Raw genomic sequence first — 21,381 nt, 5'->3', positions numbered from 1 at the left:
TTCTGCTTCCTGCTGACGCCTGTTCGGAAAAGAGTTATTATTAATCACAAATATCAGAACAATCATACAGCTTTGGCATCCTATATTCCTTTACAAACCATACAGTAGTTACATGTAGCACAGACTCTTAATTAGATTCTCTTCATAGATACAAAGAAACAACATGGAAGCCGAGTTTCTTTATGTCTTCTATTAGCTAATTTGTAATTTAATGAAAGGCAAACCAACCTTTATGCTTGAGAATTTATTATCCTTATGTTTTTAAGGCATACCTCTAACTGAATCCAGATCCAAACAATGATAAAAATGGTGTACAATAGATAAAGGAGGCAGCCATGGATCATTAAACACAACAAGTTGTACTATAGCAGTATCTTCCTTCAGAACAGCCCGTGGATAAGAAAGTCAAGTAACTTGCTGCACTTAAAAAAGTAATCAGGACAATACTATCGTGCTCTCAGATCAATCATCAGAAGACTGCATTGCACGGGATAGATTGCACAGGAAGTCTGATAAAAGTTCGTTTCATGTAGAAATTAGAATGGTCTACATGGCCGAAGGATAAACATGGATCAAATTTCAATATTCAAGCACGTATTAGAAGAACTTTCTCTTGATATAATACCCTTTTCAAACGAAAGGTATATCGGATAAGTATTCTAAGCTATTATTTTTCATCATCAATGATTCAATCTACAAACAAACAAATTAATTGCTATGTAGTAATAGTATGTAAGCGAGTGATTTATTGAGAAAAATGAGATAATTAACCAAATAATCAATCTACACTAACCCAAGCCAATAATTACACAAATTGATAAATAAATTTACAAACTAATAAGAACAAATTTGGGATCTAGGTTTTGGGGAACAAATTAATCAAACTAATAAGAACAAAATAATTGAATTTGGGGAACAAATTAATCGAAGTAATCAAACTAATAACTAATAAGAACAAATTAATCGAATTAATCAAAACAAGCAACAACAAATTAATTGAATTAATAAGATTATAAGAACGCATACCGACTAGTCGACTACCACGAGTGATGAAGTGAGCCATGAGGCAGACAGTGACGCCGTGACGGCCGGAGGAAAGATGAGCCAAGGAGGAGGCCGGCGGCAGGGGGTGGTGTCGTGGTGGTATTGTGGTGATTACTGTCTTATTTTTTGTGTTTGTGTTTATCGATGTTTGTTTTGTTTGGGTTATGTTTATCGCAGTCTCTCTCTCTCTCTCTCTCTCTCTCTCTCTCTTTTTTCCAGTTTTGTTTCTTTTTTTTCCTTCCCCTCACGTGAAGGCACATTCCCTCACTTCCCCCAGATCCACCCCTGCTCTTAGCTTTCCAACGCCACCGGAAACGCTCTGTTTGCCCAAGTAACGAAGAAATGGCAACCGTTTGAAGTTCAGTGCGCGAAGCAGGAATTGTGCGCTGGAAACCACTCGATCGAGTGCTATTGTGTTCAATCGAGTATTTTAAGTCCTCGATCTAATTGCTTATTTTAGATAGTGTTCGATCGAGTAGGTTTTCTACTCGATCGAGAGGTTTTGCTATAAGTTACTCGATAGAGGAGTTTTAAAGTACTCGATCGAGTACTTTCCTATCTGCCGCAAGGTTTTAATCCGTGTTTAGGTTATCTTTTGTTTATTTTCACTTCCCTATATAAGGAAGTCGTCATTAGGTTAATAAACATCTCTTATCACATCTTATATACTGTTTTACTCTTAATCTCTGCTGCTACCTTGTTCTTATTGCCGGATTCTAAACTTCTGTAACCTTTCTTTTCTCTCTTTTATATTAATTCTCTTTTGCTTATTCCTTCATTATGTTTGTTCTTGCTTCTTCCTTCTCTTTTGCTTTATTCATTATTATGTTTAGCTAATTCTTCTGCTAGGATTTAGGGGATTCAATGAATTGATGTTAGTTGCTAATTAGGTTTGCAGATCTGTTGCTTAAATCATATCTTTGTTGTTAATCACTGCATATAATTGTTCTTGTCTATTTGAGTCGACGCAAATAGGTAATAAATCACGGTACACCTTGACCTGGACCGGAAGGTTGGAATGGGTAAGACCTGCAGTGAACATTAGGATGCTTTAGTGAGGGCGGAAGCTAAGCTAATAGTGTCTTAAGGTGAATTGAGACCGGAAGGAGATATTCGTTGCCCCTTAGACTGATACAAGTGACCGATCTGTGACCTTAGCTGCAATTATTTAACATTCATTGATGACCTGACAATCCTAGCTCTCTCTCTCTTTATTGTTAATCCCTATATTTTTATCGCTCAATTTCTCTTGCCACCTCTCTTAGTTTAGAAATCATATTCAAAACCCCGTTACTCTTAGACTAATTTAAAACAGATAAATCTCATTTTTGCCTCCTTGTGGAGATCGACCCTACTTATCGCTAGCTTCTGTTAGTAGTACTTAGGTATTTATTTTTGGTACCTGACGACGGTATCAAATTTTAGCGTCGTTGCCGGGGAGGCAGCATTGTTTTATCTGTTTTTATTTAGTCTATTTCTTGTCTCAAGGAATCCCAGTTCCTTGAGACCATTCTCATGTTTTTCGTTCTTGACTTGCAGCAGAGAGATAACGAAAGTTTTGGTTCTTATATAGACAGGTGGGAGGAGTGGCTCGAACTAAGACGAGGAATGCTTTCGGGACTCCAAATCTGCCAGTCTATCATCCGGGGAATTAATGCCCCTATCCGAGAATACCTCGAGGCTAATGGTAAGTGGGATTTCGAAGGAATCCCCGTAAAAGAGGTTTTAGAATTTTTTGAATGGTTTGCTACTGAAACTCTTAAACCCAATTTCTCTCTTCATGTTGACTCAGATGAGGGGGTTGGTGAGACCTTAGAAACCGTTTTAGGAAATACTGACGAAGAAATAGAGGAGACCATTAGCGTGGTTGATAATCCCTTTTATAAGGATAATTTAGAACCCCTCTATGATTCTTGCACAGATAGTGAGGACGACTAGGAATGTCTCTTTGAGAACTTCCCTATTGACGAGTCTAGCTATAAGGACAGTGAGGAGAAAAGTTTTGACAGTCTTGAGGTTAAATGGGATAGTTATGACGATACTATGGATGAACCTATTATTGAGGACCCAATTGACCCAATTGACTTTACCGTCCCTTGCATTTGGGATGAATACCCACCTTCTCCTTTAGCAGACTAGATTTCTCCACCTCACAATACAAACCCGTCAGTGCATCTAGATTATACTCGCGTTATTTTTAAGTTAAATGCTCATGAGCTCTCTTATTTTCCACTCGCGGTAAATTTGAGCTTCTATATTCCGCCCTTAGCTGGAGGGAGGAATAATTTTGTGGATGTTTTTAGGAGCTGTCATAGGAAATTTGTTAGACTTAAATACTATTTCATTTTAATTTCCTATGTTATTGCTATTTTATGGTGCTACTTACATTTTTGTGTAGCACATGTGCAGTTATTTGATCGATTGCTGTCTGCTTTGAGCTGTTTTGGCTGGGCTCAATTGGAGTAGCTGATTGAAAGAAAAGAAGGTCGAGCTGGGACCTGTCTGAAACTAGCGCTGTCCGGGAGGCAACCCGGAGTTTGAATTTTTAGCTGTTTTACATTTCAGTTTTGTGTGTGTAATAATTGGTCTTTAAGACCATAGACTGCGAACAATTAGGCTTGGTTTTTGGTCGTATTTGTGGTTGCTATTCGCGTCTTTTGCAGGTATTTCACTGAAGCCTAAGAGTTCGTGCATTAGGGGGCTCTCGATCGAGCACTGTTCTACTCGATCGAGTACCTAACTCCCTCGATCGAATGATAATCTTCCTCGATCGAGCACCCACATAAATTGCCATTTAGATCGAGTAACCAGTTCTCCTCGATCGAGTACTTATGTAGCCCATTTTCCTCGATCGATCACTTTTGCAACTCCTGTTCCTCGATCGAGTTAGCTTGCTTTGATTTGCTTCCTGTGACGCCACTGTGAAGCTGTTTGTGACCTCCCATGTTGCTGGCTGGTTTGGGGAGGTCCCTTCTTCGCGTATTCTTGTGAGTTTTCCGCATCTCCACTCTCTCCTTTTTAGTTTGCATTTCCTTTACCTATTTTTGGGTACAATGAGGGCATTGTACGGTTTGGTTTGGGGAGGTTATGCATCCATATCTGTGTCTGCATGTCGTCTTTACTGCATTTTTGTTATCACGTTTAATTTCTGTAAGCATTGCTGTTTATTTTTATAAAAATTAAAAAAAAATCGCAAAAAAAATAGAAAATTTCGAAAAATTCAAAAAACTTCACGTTTATTTTAGCATATAGGTTGAGTCGGAACGGTAGTTTTCAATGACGAAATTGCACTGCAATTGTCTTTTTGCTTAAGCCTTGCATAAACTATATATTCTTTTAGCGTTGTCTTATTGCATAATCTACGAGTTTATGTTAAAATATAGCTGAACATATAGACTTGACCTGAAATTTTGGCAACCTACTCATATATTCTAAGTTTTAGAGCCTTAAAACTGGTGTCATTTATGACCAGTTCATGTAGGATTGTGAGTAGTTACTCCTTGCATAACATGTATCATTAATTTGCACATATATGAAATTCAATTGCTTTTTGCCTACATACATTCGGGTTAGTGGTTGGTGTCACATGCAGGTAGGTGTTTACATTTCCTTTTCTTCTATTTTTACCCATAAACTCCACATTTAGCCAAATTTGCCTTTTTGACCCTTAACTACATCCAAAATTTAGCCTACCTTGTCAAGCTAGTTTAGTGTATGTTTTTGCGGTATATAATTTATTGTGCCAAGTTTGGCTTGTATATGATGATTTGGAGTTGGTAATTTTTGAAAAAAAAGAAGGATGAGAAAAAAGTTGAAAAGGGAAGAAAACCGGAAAAAAAAAGAAGAAGAAAAAAAGAAAAACAGAAAAAGATAGAGAAAGAACAAGAAACCGTGGAAAATGAAGAAAGAAAAATAAAAGAAGTTTGATTGACGGTTTCTACTCCTATGCTTTATTTATATATTATGAGGAGCATGTTTGTTTTGGTTAGTGAGTTTGTGTGCCAAAATAAAGGGCACTTATACTTGATTTCTGATGGATTAAGAATCGGATTTGGTTCGTATGGTTTCGTTAGGTTGCTAGCTTGACTATTACCTCACAATCCCATAAATGTTTTGCATTTTCTTACCCATTGCCTCACTAAACCATATTTTTGTAAGCCTTCGGCCGTGACAGACATTGATTGGTTGGAATGTATGTGTGGCGATTAGAATTGTCTATCATATTAGCTGCATGCATGTTTATGTGGGTCGTAGTCTAGGTGAGCGACTTCTTATTCTTTTTCTCTTACATTTAATTGCTTACCCTTTGCTTCATGAGAGAAGAGTGACCCGTGAGTGTCCATCATCAAAGGTCTTGCAAGGTCGACAGTTCAGCTTTATTATAAACATCTTACAACTCGTATGCACTTGACATTTTTGTTATAAGTGTTAGTTTACTGCATTAAATTGGTTTAAGTGGACAATTTGTAGCAAGCTCCGAGTTTTCTTTTCTGTTCCATTAGTTTTACATATAGTTTGCTTGGGGAGAATGAAAAGTTTGGTTTGGGGATATTTGATGCGTGTATTTTATTTAGGTATTTTGTACTTCATTTGCACGCATCTCTATGCATTTTGTGTAGTGTTTAGCTACAAATGTCCCCCGAATTGTCTACTTTGGTTTCTCTTGTATTATTTACAGGTATGAACCGGAAAGGAGCATAATCAAGCCCAAAACATGTCTCTATGCATGCATTTAGGAGATGAGTTGAGTCGGAGCTTGGAAACTACTAATTGTGATGCGCAAAGAAGTAAGATAGCTAGGCGAGCAAAGGAAGAACTTCAAATTACTAGTGCCTACTTTAAAGAGCCATATCTCGAGTTTTACAACTTATTTTCAGATGATTCCAACTGGAGATGAAAGCTTTTCCTCTTAGATTTCCAACGCCACCGGAAACGCTCTGTTTTCCCAAGTAACGAAGAAATGGCAGCCGTTTGAAGTTCAGTGCGCGAAGCAGGAATTGTGCGCTGGAAACCACTCGATCGAGTACTATTGTGTTCGATCAAGTAGTTTAAGTCCTCGATCGAATGCTTATTTTAGATAGTGTTCGATCGAGTACGTTTTCTACTCGATCGAGAGGTTTTGCTATAAGTTACTCGATAGAGGAGTTTTAAAGTACTCGATCGAGTACTTTCCTATCTGCCGCAAGGTTTTAATCCGTGTTTAGGTTATCTTTTGTTTATTTTCACTTCCCTATATAAGGAAGTCGTCATTAGGTTAATAAACATCTCTTATTATATCTTATATACTGTTTTACTCTTAATCTCTGCTGCTACCTTGTTCTTATTGCCGGATTCTAAACTTCTGTAACCTTTCTTTTCTCTCTTTTATATTAATTCTCTTTTGCTTATTCCTTCATTATGTTTGTTCTTGCTTTTTCCTTCTCTTTTGCTTTATTCATTATTATGTTTAGCTAATTCTCCTGCTAGGATTTAGGGGATTCAATGAATTGATGTTAGTTGCTAATTAGGTTTGTAGATCTGTTGCTTAAATCATGTCTTTGTTGTTAATCACTGTATATAATTGTTCTTGTCTATTTGAGTCGACGCAAATAGGTAATAAATCACGGTACACCTTGACCTAGACCGGAAGGTTGGAATGGGTAAGACCTGCAGTGAACATTAGGATGCTTTAGTCAGGGCGGAATCTAAGCTAATAGTGTCTTAGGATGAATTGAGACCGGAAGGAGATATTCGTTGCCCCTTAGACTGATATAAGTGACCGATCTGTGACCTTAGCTGCAATTATTTGACATTCATTGATGACCTGAAAATCCTAGCTCTCTCTCTCTCTTTATTGTTAATCCCTTTATTTTTATCCCTCAATTTCTCTTGCCACCTCTCTTAGTTTAAAAATCATATTCAAACCCCCGTTATTCTTAGACTAATTTAAAACAGATAAATCTCATTTTTGCCTCCCTGTGGAGATCGACCCTACTTACCGCTAGCTTTTGTTAGTAGTACTTAGGTATTTATTTTTGGTACCGGACAACGGTATCACCGGTGTTAATATAAAAACTAATAACAACAGTTTACTCTGTAATACATTGTAGCCGTTGTTAATAATTGGCGCAAAATTAGTGAAAAGTAATTACAACGGTTATACTAGAACCCGTTGTTAATACTTTTTAACAACGGTTGTCAAAGGAATCGTTGTTAATATATTATCTAATGACAACGGGCTTATGTGTAATAACCGTTGTCAATACTTTCAAGCAAATACTACAATATATACCACACAAACACAGATCAGCTACATCCACAAACACAAACACAAACACACAACCACACTCTTTCTCATCGTCTCTTTTTCATCGTCGCTTTATCATCTCCGTCACTGTTGTTGTCATTGTCTCTTTCTTTCTCTAATTATCAGGTATATATCTATCGCTTTATGGTTTTAGGTTTTGTCATCTCTGTCATTATTATTCTTTCTCTAATTATTTTTTTTGCATGTGTTTTTCTCCGTCATTGTTCTTTCTTTAATTATTATTCGCTTAATTTTTCTGTGTTTATTAGTAAAACAAATTAAATAAAATAAAACAAAGAAGATGATATAGAGGATGGCAAAACAAATCCACATTTAACATACATAAACTTAATTAATTGATATATATACATAAACTTAATGCATTGCTAAAAATACAATTCTTAGATGTTCATATAGGGATGCATTCTCTTCTATGATATTCATCCTCTCCTCCTTTGCTATTTGGAGGTTTCGTTCCGCAGATGCAATATCTTCATATAGCTGCATTATCTGCGGCTCTAACAAGCCATTTTTTTTGGCGTCCTTGAGTGCGATCCGAGCTTCCTCAAGGAAGAGCCTGTACTTCCTCTCGATTTCCTGCAAGCGGCGTATTAAACTTTTGTTGTACTCGGTCATAATGCATGTTAAATGAATGGTATCATTCATTAATGAAGGAAGTTTGGAGTTTATTAGGTTTTAAAGATTTAGAGTTTGGAGTTTAGGGTGGAGATAGTGATATAATGGATTGGTTATTGAGAAAGTGGAATGAATTTATAATTAGTAATGTGTCGTTTGAGTTGTTTTTTAATTAATATGTTTAGGGTTTGATGCTTAAATTAATACGAATTTTGTTTAGGAAGTTGTGCCATATCCCTGCTTCAAATCTTATAACCCTTCGCATTCCATATATTGTGTCCTTTCATGCAGAGATTTTGGCAGTAATAATGCATGCATCTAGTAATATATAATTAAGTGATGCAGGAGGGATTTTAGCAGTAATGCTTTGTATTTTTATTTTTTCTAAAAACAATAACAACGGTTATTTAAAAAAAACCTGTTGTCTTTAGTTATAACAACGGTTTTTTCTATTGTAACCGTTGTTATAACTTTCCCACCAAAAATTAGTCACACTTTCCACAAAGAATGTATCGTAACTACAACGGTTTTTAACCGTTATTAATAGTTTTCACAACGGGTTTCTTAAAAAAACCAACCGTTGTTAAAACCTTTAACAACGGACGCTTTAACAACGTCCGCTTTTTTATATAAGGTTAGACCCTATATCCGTAGTAGTGAAAAGGATTGACCTAGTTGCTTGCTAGGTTAAATTCTATTTATAAGGGGAATAACTAATGGGCTTTGGGTCCATTAGCTCATACAATGGATTATCTGATTACAAATCAGGTTGGATCATATTAAAACGTAAGGAGAGCTTATCATGGAAAAGTAATTATTAAATTAAAATAATTAAATAGTGCACGGACATTTTAACCCATCCAAACGTAGATCAAAACGGGAAATAATAAAATAGAGAATGGATGCGATAAAGACATATATTCAAAATACACTATTAATCTTCGAAATAATTAATTTAATAAAATAGTTTTATAATAAAATATTATTATAAAATATGGGGTGTTACACTTCGTCACCTATCAAGGCCGTGATAGAGAAAATGTCAAGCAAACAAGTAATTGCAGATCCAGTGTACGAAGTTGGAGGATTTCAAATCATAAACCTTATAGAGAGCGAACTGGTTCCCTTGTACTTCAACCCATACTCCAACTTAGTGGTCAACCACATACTCAAATCCCAGGGATACTTCCCAGGAATGCCACTCAACCCTCTCAAAAAGAATACCTTTGCACCTTTCAAGGAAGGTGACTCCCAAAGGATACTACTAGTCTTGGGGTACATGCCCACAACGGCCGAAACCCTCGAAATGCTTGCTCAAGTTCAAAATCGCAAAAGTCAGGGGATCCAAATGTAACCCTATCTCCCCACATTAAATGGTTACTGTGAACATCTTTATGTATTTCCCGAACCTTAGAGGTACAAAGGCGTTCAACTAGCTGGAATCGAGGTCTTCCACGATTGCTACTTTATTCCTCCAGAAATGGTTCCTACCGTCAAAACTTGTCAGACACCTTGTCTCGACGAATAGGCTGTTAGCCTTCTATTTGGAGAGGATCGATTCGTCAGGGCAGCGCAGGATGAGATCATTACCATGATACTTCAAGACGACCATTTCAACCCTACAACACTGATCACTGACGCCAGCTCAAATCAGCAGAAAGGATGGAGAAAATCGATCAAATGGACCAACAATCAAGGAAAGATCTTCAACATCACTACTGGAGAAGGAGAGATTTTCAAAGGAGAACCCAAAGACGATGAGTCAGAGTCGGAATCAGAGTCGGAATCAGAGTTGGAGTCGGAACCTAAGTCTAGAGAAGTCGCTAGAGAGTCTCCTCCTGTCGTCACTCCCCACCCCTCTGTTTCTCCTAGCATAGCATCAGCTAGTAACAGTAGCTTGGGGCATGTCCCAACAACTGTCCCTTTGCCGCCACTGACTACTGCGCAAATGGCTTCTTTGTTTCAGCTGTTTTCAAACATTAATATGAATAAATCTGATTCTGCTTACTCCTTGTGTTTTTTTTGAATGCAATTATATTTACGATGATAATGAGGATGATCTTGACCCAGACTCAATCGAATTACCTCTCTATATAATCAAATAAATACTAGAAGAGGGGGAAGGGGCACCGGTCATAGAAAACACCTAACCTATCAACGTAGGAACGGAATTAGAAACCCAAGAACTTATGATAGGGACGACCCTAGACCCAACTGAAAGGGCCAATTTCATCAACATCCTACACGAGTTCAAAGACGTCTTCGCTTGCTCTTACAAGGACATGCCAGGGATCGATAGGGATATTACAGAGCATCACATTCTAATCAAGCCGGGTTTTAAGCATGTGAAACAGAAGCTTCGTCGGATGAGGACAGAGTGAGCTCTTAAGATTAAAGAAGAAGTCGATAAGCAATTCAAAGACAGATTCATCAAAGTTTCCGAGTAATCAGACTGGGTGGCTAACATAGCCCTTGTACCCAAAAAGTATGGGCGAATCCGAGTTTGTGTTGATTTCAGAGACTTGAACAAAGCAAGTCCGAAATACGACTTCCCTCTACCACACATCGATATATTGGTAGATAACACAGCCGATCACGCATTGTTATCCTTCATGGACGGGTATGCAGGGTATAACCAAATCAAAATGGCCGTGGAAGATATGCACAAGACAGCCTTCGTCACTCAGTGGGGCACATACTATTATACTGTTATGCCATTCGGGCTAACAAATGCTGGGGCTACATACCAACGCACTGCGACTAATTTGCTACATGATATGATGCATAAAGAAGTGGAGGTGTACGTGGATGATATGATTGTCAAATCTAAGGATAGGAAAGGGCACATCGATAACCTTCGCAAATTCTTCCTCAGATTGCGCAAGTACACATGAGGCTCAATCCTCAGAAATGTGCATTCGCAGTAACGTCAGGCAAGCTTCTGGGATACGTCGTCAGCCAGAGGGGGATAGAAATTGATCCATCCAAGATCAAGGCCTTAATCGAGATGCCACAACCCCAGACAGAAAAGGAGGTCAGAGGATTCTTGGGCAAAGTGCAATACATAAGTCGATTCATATCGAAACTCACTATGATCTGCGAACCTATCTTCAAAAAGCTCAAGAAAACGGACCATACCATATGGGACGAAGACTGTCAAAAGGCATTTGACAGGATAAAGGAGATACTGGCTAAGCCACCCGTGCTAATGCCTCCCCAACGAGATCAACCTCTTGGTTTATATCTCACAGTCACCGAAACAGCCATGGGGGCTATGCTCGCGCAGACTGTTGGAAAGGAAGAAAAAGCTATCTACTACCTTAGTAAGAAGTTCTTAGAGTACGAGAGTAAGTATACACCTCTCGAGAAGACATGCCCCGCCCTTATGTGGGCAACAAAGAAGCTACGCCATTACATGCTTAGCTACTATGTCAAGGTGTATTCTAAAATGGATCCCGTCAAATACCTCTTCGAGAAACTCGTTCTCAACGGACGCTTAGCAAGATGGACCTTAATGCTCTCAGAGTTCGATCTCAAATACGTACCTTTGAAAGTCATAAAGGGACGTGCCGTGGCTGAATTCTTCGCAGATAATCCAATCAACGATACGCAAGTCATAGACATGTGGTCATTTCAGGATGAGGACATTTTACAAACCAGTATGGATTCTTGGGATCTTTACTTTGATGGGGCATCCAATTTGAGAGGATTCGGAATAGGAGTGTTGCTCATTTCTCCTGAAGGCGAGCATACACCGCTTTCTGTCAAACTCGACTTCGAGGTGACAAATAATGCAGCAGAGTATGAGGCCTGTCTCATTGGTCTACAAGCAGCAGTGAGTTTGGGGATCAAGCACCTTCGAGTTCACGGGGACTCGTCTTTAATCATCAATCAAATCACTGGATCCTGGAAAATCCGAAGTGAGAGTCTAGCACCCTATCAGGCTAGGATAGATTAAGTCGCTCAATTTTTCGATCAGGTTACTTATCTACACCTGCCTCGAGAACAAAATCAATTTGCAGACGCTCTTGGAAAACTCGCATCCTTGATTAATATGCCAGACAATGTGGTTGAAATGCCCTTGTGCATCGAACGACGATCAGAGCCAGCCTATGTACACTTCCTCACAGATGAAGAAGAAAACCCAGAGGAACCTTTGTGACACCCTCATTTTTAGCCTTAAATAAAGACGTAAATTCTACGGAAAAACTGACAGGATATGTTTGTAATTGGTTCAACTAGATAAAACCTGTAATTTCAAAAATTTTCCTAAACCATTCACAAACATTTCCAGAAGGAGAGTGCCATAACCTGCAATTTCTAACAAACTAATTTACATACATAACTAAAGACGCGGGAATATAGTGATACAAACCAAAATAGAAGAGGGAGACATATGTCCCTTCAAAATATATACAAAACCAAAAGTTAAAGGTTTCTACAAAAATAGCCAAACTAGGTCCAAGGTTCTCTTGCTCACTAGCTCGTCCGTGAACCCCAACTAAGCATCAAGTACCTGTCAATCGCATTTTATACAAACACGAAAGCCACAATTCAGTGGGGAGTAACTTCGAGTCCTCCCAGCCACGAAACGTCATATTTAATGTAACATGTAATGTAACATGTAAACAACATGATAATTAATCTAATTTCCAAGTATTCTATCATATGAATACTAAACTGACCAATTTAAACTATCATGTGAAACATATAACAAGTAGTAATCCAAACTTTATCAATCAAATCGGCTTACATCTCACCTATTACAATTCATAAAGTCACCATACAAGAAAGGGCAATATATCAAAGACAGGCATAAGTTCTTAGCACGGTCAATAGTCACTCTGTAACTCGAGTCTATACCACGAGGTAGGGAAGGTAATCGAACCGGTATCTTGGCTCAGCGGTTAATATTAATAAAACATGGCCAAGACACAACACAACCCTAGCCTAAAATCTGCGCAGACCTAGACATGCGGATACACACCACCGCACCCAAGACCCACAATTTTTCTAAAACAAAGTGAGTACCCTAAGGAGTCCACCAAAGGGTTGGCTAGTACTTAAGCTGACCACTTACTATCAAAATAAGTAACGAGGTCATGCCCCAACTTGGATTTAAATCCACTAGTCAGGAACACAAAGGCTATCAAGCAGTGAACATATACTCGTCAAAGACTATAAAGACCTATCTATGACAAACACAACAACCTGCAAGAAAGTATTTAATACCAATACCATTTCTAGCAATATTAACAATATTAAAGGCTTCAGGGAATCTAAGGCCGTTTCTACAATATAAGAAGCTACTCAAATCAACTATCTACACATGTGAAATAAAAATATAACAAATGGCCTAAAACAAGAAAAAGGCCGATTATCCAATTCATATAAAACTTCATCCAACCGAATTTTTACCCGCAACCCCATCTGCGGCAGTGCGGGTTAAATTGCGGTGACCAATCACACAATTGACGACATCGAATCGATCAAAGGGACCAAGGCTCAGTTTTCGGCACAATCATCAAAACATTACAATTATCGCTATAAAATTCATTTTGAGCCTAATCATTACAATTTCATTTTATAAACTACCCTAACATGTGCAACTACCAATATAAACATTATTCATTTCAAAGGTTTAACCATATGTTACTTATTTTTAACTATAACATTAATGAACCTAAAGTGATGAACAAAGCATGAAAAACCGCGAAACAAGCAACGGACCAACCCGGGCCAAGCACGGGCCTGCCGCGGCCCGTCACGGGCCTGTTTCACTGCTGTGAACAGTACCGCGGGTCTGTGAACAGTAACTTTTCTATAAATTTTTCGGTAAAACGACGCCAAATACTCATACGGACTCCGAATTGAGTGATTCAAGTGGCTAAACCACCTAATTTTTCGACGCCGTTCAATCTGTCATATTTTTGGAAACATTGGAAAATGTCTCGGTCCGGTACTGACACGTTCCAGCCAACCCGCGGATTTGTCCCATCAAATAATTACTCATCCAAATTTGTTCTAAACAATAATATACAAATGGTTAACTTAAACTAACAAAAGACAAACATTAGACATGCATGCAACCCATTTTATCATGTGAAAATTTACTACTCAAACAAAAATCACAAAAACATATAAAAAGCAAAGAATGTGACGATTATTCGTCGAGTAACTCGAAATATGTTACCTTAAGCTAGAAAATGAGCAATTAGCACCTTAAAAACCAACCCCAAAATCCGAAAAATCAATACTCGTCCTCCAATTCTTCACCTAAATAAACAATAAAAACACAATAAATAAGTATAAATACCGAAATTTGCCAAAATTCGTCTTAAAACAACTTCAAGAAAACTGAAATTAAAACATACTAGGTTGTAGATCTCGACGAGAGGATTCCGGAAATATAAATTATGTGAAAATCCGTCAAGAAACGAGAAAGTGTTGGGGCTGGTGTCCTTTACAGTTAGTGCAAGGACTTATAAATCTCTAAAAGGATCAAAGGGTATACTTTTGGTATTATTATCAGTTGATCCACGTTTATCAATAACGGTTGGCTTGCTAGATAAGTTTGACGTTATTGTCATACAGATGGCGGTGATCAACTGGTCCCTAAAAGTCACACCTATAGGATACGTTTGAGAGATGTGACAGTATGAAAATACAGTCATGTTGATGCCAAATTTGACTAATCAGTTAGTCGGAGTTATTGACTAGTAATTAGTCAAACGCGATGTTGAGATAATTATTTAATACGGATTAAATAATAATGGCTAAGGCGAATTAAGCAGTTAATTCGTAAATTAAATATAAACGATTTATATTTAATTAATGTATATTGAATTTATTTAATTATACAATATTGTCTTTGTCGGACATGTATTAATATATCGACTGAGTCATGTCACTAGTTGATACGTTAATAACCGATAACCGATGACGATTTATAATTGAAAACCCGTCATATACATTTTAGTAATTTCGAGCTGAACTACGAGTTAGAATAAGGAGGAAGTGAAAGCCCACTCCCTCCCCTTGGGCTCTCGGTTTGGCCGAACAAGACAAAAGGAGAGAGCCTCTCTCCTTTTGACCTAAGCAATTCATTTGTCTCAGAAATTAGGGTTTCGGAGCATTCTTCTCTGAAATTTCTAGATCTCACATCGAATAACCTCACAATAGCTCTCTCGATATTGCAAGTCAATTAGAGAGCATTTCTAGCACAAGGGCATAGTCTCAGACGGTCTTGGGTGCAACGATTAGGAGGAAATCTCTGTTGATTTACTCGTTCTTTACGCCGCACATCAAAGGACCCGAGGTTGATTCTTAATCTTTATCGTTTTCTATTGTATTTCGTTTATGACCATAAATCGCATGTTATATTTACGTTATAATCCTTAAAATTAAGGGAATTTTACGGATATTTCCTTACAAGTGGTATCAGAGCGAGGCCACGTAAATTTACATTGTGATTTTTCATAAATCGATTTGAAACGATTTTGTTTTGTCTTAAAAACCGTCGTGACCTCTCGTGAAATTTTTTTGTTTTGCACACTACGCTTTGCAATTTTTGTCTTGGGAACCGTGTCCAGTTTACACGGTTGCACTTGTTGTTGTTTCTATCTTGAAAACCGTGCCGTCACATGTTTTACACGGCTGTTTTTGCTTGATTTTTCGATTTGTTCTTTTGCATATTGTTATTTTATACGGAGATTATAACAATATGTTAATTTTTGACAATTGTTGATTTGATTTTCGCGTTTTAGATCAGAAATTGCAATTGTTTTGCTATGTCAAACTGTTTTCACGAGGGTTTTATGTTTTCAGCATGTTTTTGCCCTTGATCGAACATGTTACTACTCGATCGAGAGCCCTTCTTTGTTGTTTTTGCTCGATCGAGCACTTCCTGTACTCGATCGACCTCTGTTTAAAACCCCACTGTTCGATCGAGTAGTCCTCGTACTCGATCGAGCAGTCTTGCTGATAAAAGTCCTCGATCGACCACCAGTTTTGTCGATCGAGTTCTTTCTATTTGGCATTCCTCTCGATCGACTAGCAGTTCAGTCGATCGAGCCCTTTTGTTCCTCGATCGAGCACTTTTGTCCCTGGATCGAGGGATTTTGTTTTGGCAGCTTTGAAATATACTCTTTTTGTTTTAAATTCTCTTTTGGCCATAAATTGTACATCATACGGATGTTGTACACTCGCTTGATAGTGACACGGTTCACTCACGTACCATATAGTTATTTTAAAGCGTATTTAAAGTAACGGATTGTAATAGATTAAAACTAAACTGATAGAAGCGGTTTTATCACATAAATTTTAATCGCTAAAAGGTGGTTTGGATAAATTTAACATAATTACAGAATTATGTCACGAATAAATTTGTTTTTAGTTGATGCATTTTATTTATCGTTAATTTTGAATGTTTTTGAATGCTTTTAATTACGTATTTATTTTTACAAACGATTGTAACTTAGTGTGGCCTTAGTAGAACGTGTTACCGTAATGATGGAACACGGTCTTGGTTGTATTTTGAGATCTCGTATCTCCGTTTTGGCTTTTTCACTTGTAATTACAGTTTTTTTTGTATTTAGAATGTAAATAGGTTTATATTTGTAAATTTTAAATTGTAATTTTTGAGAAGACCAAAGATGGAGAACCGGATGCTCACTCCCGCTGCATGGACAAAGATGGAACATCAAGACAAGCTTCTCGGGTCCAACGGTGGATTCCAAAGTTGTATTATGTTCTTTTTACTAGGATAGGCCACACTAGGAATTTTATTTACGTATTGGATTCATTTATTTATTTTTCGTAACGATAATATGCATCATATTCCGCCTAAAACCAAACCACCTAATAATTGCATGAAAACTGACTCATATAGAGGTCACGCGTTAGTTTTCTATGACATTCATATGTCACACGATTTTAAGCCATCACCTAAATTAATTCATTCACGTAATGCTAGTTTTTCGTTCACTTAAAATGAATTAAAATTAAGTTGATGGGATCTTCCTCGTATAAACCAAAATTGAGAATGGTCTTTATAGGTCAAACTCCAATGAGTCCCTTCTTCGTCGGTAGGCATAATATGACCCCTTCTACGTCGGGTAAGTTGGAACCGATTGACCTATTTTATCTCAACACTATGGTCACTCGTACGATCCTGTGATTATGGTGGACTATAGATAGGATTTACGGAAATCTATCGACCAAGAGTTCTTACGGAAGAATTAGCTAAACAGTTGGCTTATCAATTTACGGAAATTGAGTCTTGGGATCACTTGTATCATTCTGGAGGGAGATCAATTATGCAAGTGCATTGAGTCTAAAGTGAATTTTAAATAGACTTAAATCACCTCGATGAGTTGCTTATTTCGTTTTTGTTTTTTCTTTCTTTTTCAGTGTAGAACACGAACATTTAAACTGCTATAACGAAATGGCTGGTCCTACTAACGACCCAATGCCAAGTGCCACATTGGACCGTGAGTCCTGGCTTCGGATCTTCATGAATCAGATGAATCAGTCTACTCGACTGAAGAATGATGGATCAAACTTCGCGGACTGGGAGGCGGCATTACGGAATGCTGCCACTGCTGACGGGAAGCTCAAATATCTAATAGAGCCCATCCTACCAAACCCAGGTCCCACGGCTAGAGCTAATGAGATCGCCAAGTTTAACGATTTCTGTATGGAAGCGGGTGCGATTAAAAACGTACTCATTTTTGCAATGGAACCCAATTTGCAGAAACGCTTCATAGCCCATGGTGCAAACAAGATTTTCACCACGCTCACTAAGGAATTCTCGAAAGCACCGAGAATCGTGACCTATGAGCATACCACTCGCTTCTTTGATGCGAGACTCCAGAAGGGCCAACCAGTTAGCCCACACATTCTCAGCATGATTGAGAATGTCGAGAAGCTGGAGACGCTTGATTGTAAGATCAGCGAGAACATTGTTATTGACCGCATGCTTCATTCACTCCACGATGGTTTTGCGCTCTTTAGAGCGAATTACTACATGAATGATTTGAAGAAAAGTCCCCATGAACTGCACTCCCTTCTCGTACAGACCGAGAAGGACATGAAGTTCAGTAGGAGCATGAAACAGGATGTTCTCGTTGTGTCAAACAAGGGCAAGGGTAAGGGCAAAGCTAAAGCAGACCTAGCAGTAGGTAAGGCGAAGTTTAAGAAGTCAGGTTCAGGCAAGAGTGGGCCTGGTGAGTCGAGCACCTCATCAGGCGCGACAAAGAGCAAGAATGAAAACATGGAATGCCATCATTGCCACAAGACTGGGCATTGGAGGCGTACATGTCCTGTTTATCATGAGGACATAAAAGCAGGTCGCGTTAAACCTGTTGGTATGTCTTCTCCTTCTACTTTTATTCATATGATTGAGATTAACCACGCAAGTTACGGAACTTGGTTACTAGATACTGGTTGTGGTTCTCATCTGTGTAATCATGTGCAGGGGCTCCGAAACATCGAACCCCTCGTAAAGGGTGAGGTGGACCTGCGTGTCGGGAATGGAGCACGAGTGGCTGCCGTCTCGAGGGGAACATATGTGATCCAGCTTCCTAGCGGATTTGAGTTATCTTTATATAACTGCTATTATGTACCAGTCTTTCTAAAAACATTATTTCGGTTTACGCACTTGACAAACTTGGTTTTTCATTTGTAATAGAGAATAATTCTTGCATTTTCTCATTACACGATATGATTTATGGCAAGGCAGTCTCCATGAACGGAATTTATGTTTTAGATCAGACCACCGAAATTTTACACGTAATGAATAAAAAGTTAAAGGTTGGTGACAAAGATCAAACGTATCTATGGCACTGCCGTATGGGACACATTAATGAGAAACGCGTAAAACAGCTCATCCAAAATGGAGCTATCTCGGCCTTTGATTTTTAATCATTTGGCCAGTGTGAATCATGTCTCATCGGTAAGATGACTCGGATTTCCTTCAAAGGTGTTGGAATGCGCGCTGCTGACCTATTAGGACTCATACATACGGATGTATATGGGCCTATGTCAATCACCGCACGAGAAGGCTATAGGTATTTCATCACTTTCACGGACGATTTAAGTAGATATGGATATGTCTACTTAATGAAGCACAAAAGTGAATCCTTTGAGAAATTCAAAGAATACCGAGAATAGGGTAAACCTCTTTGGGTAGAAAGATTAAAACACTACGTTCGGATCGTGGTGGCGAGTATCTTTCTCACGAGTTTGATCAACACCTTAAAGACTCGTGGGATTGCCTTACGATTAACTCCACCTGGAACACCTCAGTTGAATGGTGTGTCCGAACGGAGAAATCGAACTCTACTTGATATGGTTCGATCCATGATGAGTCACACCGTGTTGCCTGACTCATTGTGGGGTTATGCTCTTTTGTCAGCCGCTCTAATACTTAACCGAAGTCCGTCTAAAGCTGTTGACAAGACTCCATATGAACTATGGAAGGGAACGGTCCCTAACTTGTCCTTTATACGGGTTTGGGGCTGCGAGGCTTATGTCAAGTGGAGACACGAGGATAAGCTCGGCCCGCGATCGGTCAAGACATACTTTATAAGTTATCCTAAAGGAACGCTTGGTCATTACTTTTATTCGCCAACCGAACAACGTGTTTTTGTTGCGGCTAGTGCGACATTCTTAGAGAAGGAATTTCTCGAGAATGCAAAGAGTGATAGAACCTTCGAACTGTCGGAGATTCCAGAACCAAGTACTGAGCAACCATTGGAGGAACAAATTCCTTCAATCCCGGCTGCGGTTAATATTCCTGAGGAACCTAGGAGGTCGGGAAGAGTCTCTATTCCTCCGGACAGATACATTGGTATGGTCGAGGAACATGACATAGATGACATTCTACTCTTAACGAGTAGTGAACCCGCAACCTATAAAGGTGCCATGACTAGTTCTGACTCAAAGCTATGGCTTGAGGCCATGCAATCCGAGATGGACTCTATGTATGTGAACAATGTATGGGATCTTGTTAACTTACCTGCTAAGGTTCGTCCCCTTCAATGCAAATGGCTTTACAAGATAAAGCATTCTGTGGAAGGTCAACAAGATATCTATAAAGCACGACTAGTTGCTAAAGGTTTCACCCAAGTGCCAGGTTTGCACTACGATGAGATTTTTGCACCCGTAGTCATGCTGCGTTCCATTCGGATTATCTTAGCGATTGCCGCTTTTCATGACTATGAAATTTGGCAAATGGACGTGAAAACCGCCTTCTTAAACGGTTTTTTGGAGGAAGAGTTGTACATGGTACAACCCGAAGGTTTCATCGATCCAGAACATCCTAAGAAAGTGTGCAAGCTTAAGAGGTCCATTTATGGACTTAAGCAAGCATCTCGGAGTTGGAATCATCGCTTCGACCAAGTGATAAAAGACAATGGATTTATTCGATCGGTCGAGGAACCATGTCTTTATATCAAGTCGAGTGGGAGCAAGATTATCTTCCTAATATTGTATGTTGATGACATACTCCTGATTGGGAATGACATACCTCTCTTAACTTCGGTGAAAGTATGGTTGAAGAACCATTTCCAGATGAAAGATCTGGGTGAGGCACAAAGAATTTTGGGCATCCGTATCTATCGAGATAGATCACGTCGGATGTTATCTCTCAGTCAGGAGTCTTATATAGACAAAATCCTAGAGAGATTCAGCATGACTAACTCCAAGAAGGGGTTTCTTCCTATGGCTCCAGGGGTGCATTTGAGCAAGTCTCAAGCACCAGAGACACCGGAAGAGAAAGAGCGCATGACACGGATTCCTTATGCCTCGGCTATAGGATCAATCATGTATGCCATGATATGCACACGTCCGGACGTGGCATATGCATTGAGTATGACAAGTCGATTCCAACAGCATCCAGGTGAATCACATTGGTTGGCTGTCAAGAACATTCTTAAGTACCTACGGAGGACTAAAGATTGGGCATTGACTTATGGAGGCCCTCAAAAGCTATGCGCAACCGGTTACGCAGATGCTAGCTTCCAAACGGATCGAGATGACTCGAAATCTCAGTCTGGATTCGTTTTTACTCTTAATGGCGCTGCAGTAAGCTGGAAGAGTTCCAAACAAACTGTTACAACAGATTCTACGACTGAGTCCGAGTACTATGCCGCGTCTGAAGCTACAAAGGAAGCGATATGGATGCGTCAATTGCGACAATAGAGGTGCCATCTTCCAAGCTAAGGAGCCTAAGTTCGAATGACCCGATCACCATCTATTGCGACAATAGAGGTGCCATCTTCCAAGCTAAGGAGCCTAAGTCTAGCAACAAGTCTAGACATGTACAACGGAAAGCTCATCTAATCCGAGATTATGTGGAGCAAAAGGAAGTAGTGATAGAAAAGATTGCTACAGATGATAACATAGCAGATCCT

This window comes from Silene latifolia, chromosome 3 (assembly GCF_048544455.1).
Source record: "Silene latifolia isolate original U9 population chromosome 3, ASM4854445v1, whole genome shotgun sequence".
Classification (NCBI taxonomy): domain Eukaryota; kingdom Viridiplantae; phylum Streptophyta; class Magnoliopsida; order Caryophyllales; family Caryophyllaceae; genus Silene; species Silene latifolia.
Note: the sequence above shows the minus strand (reverse complement) of the source record.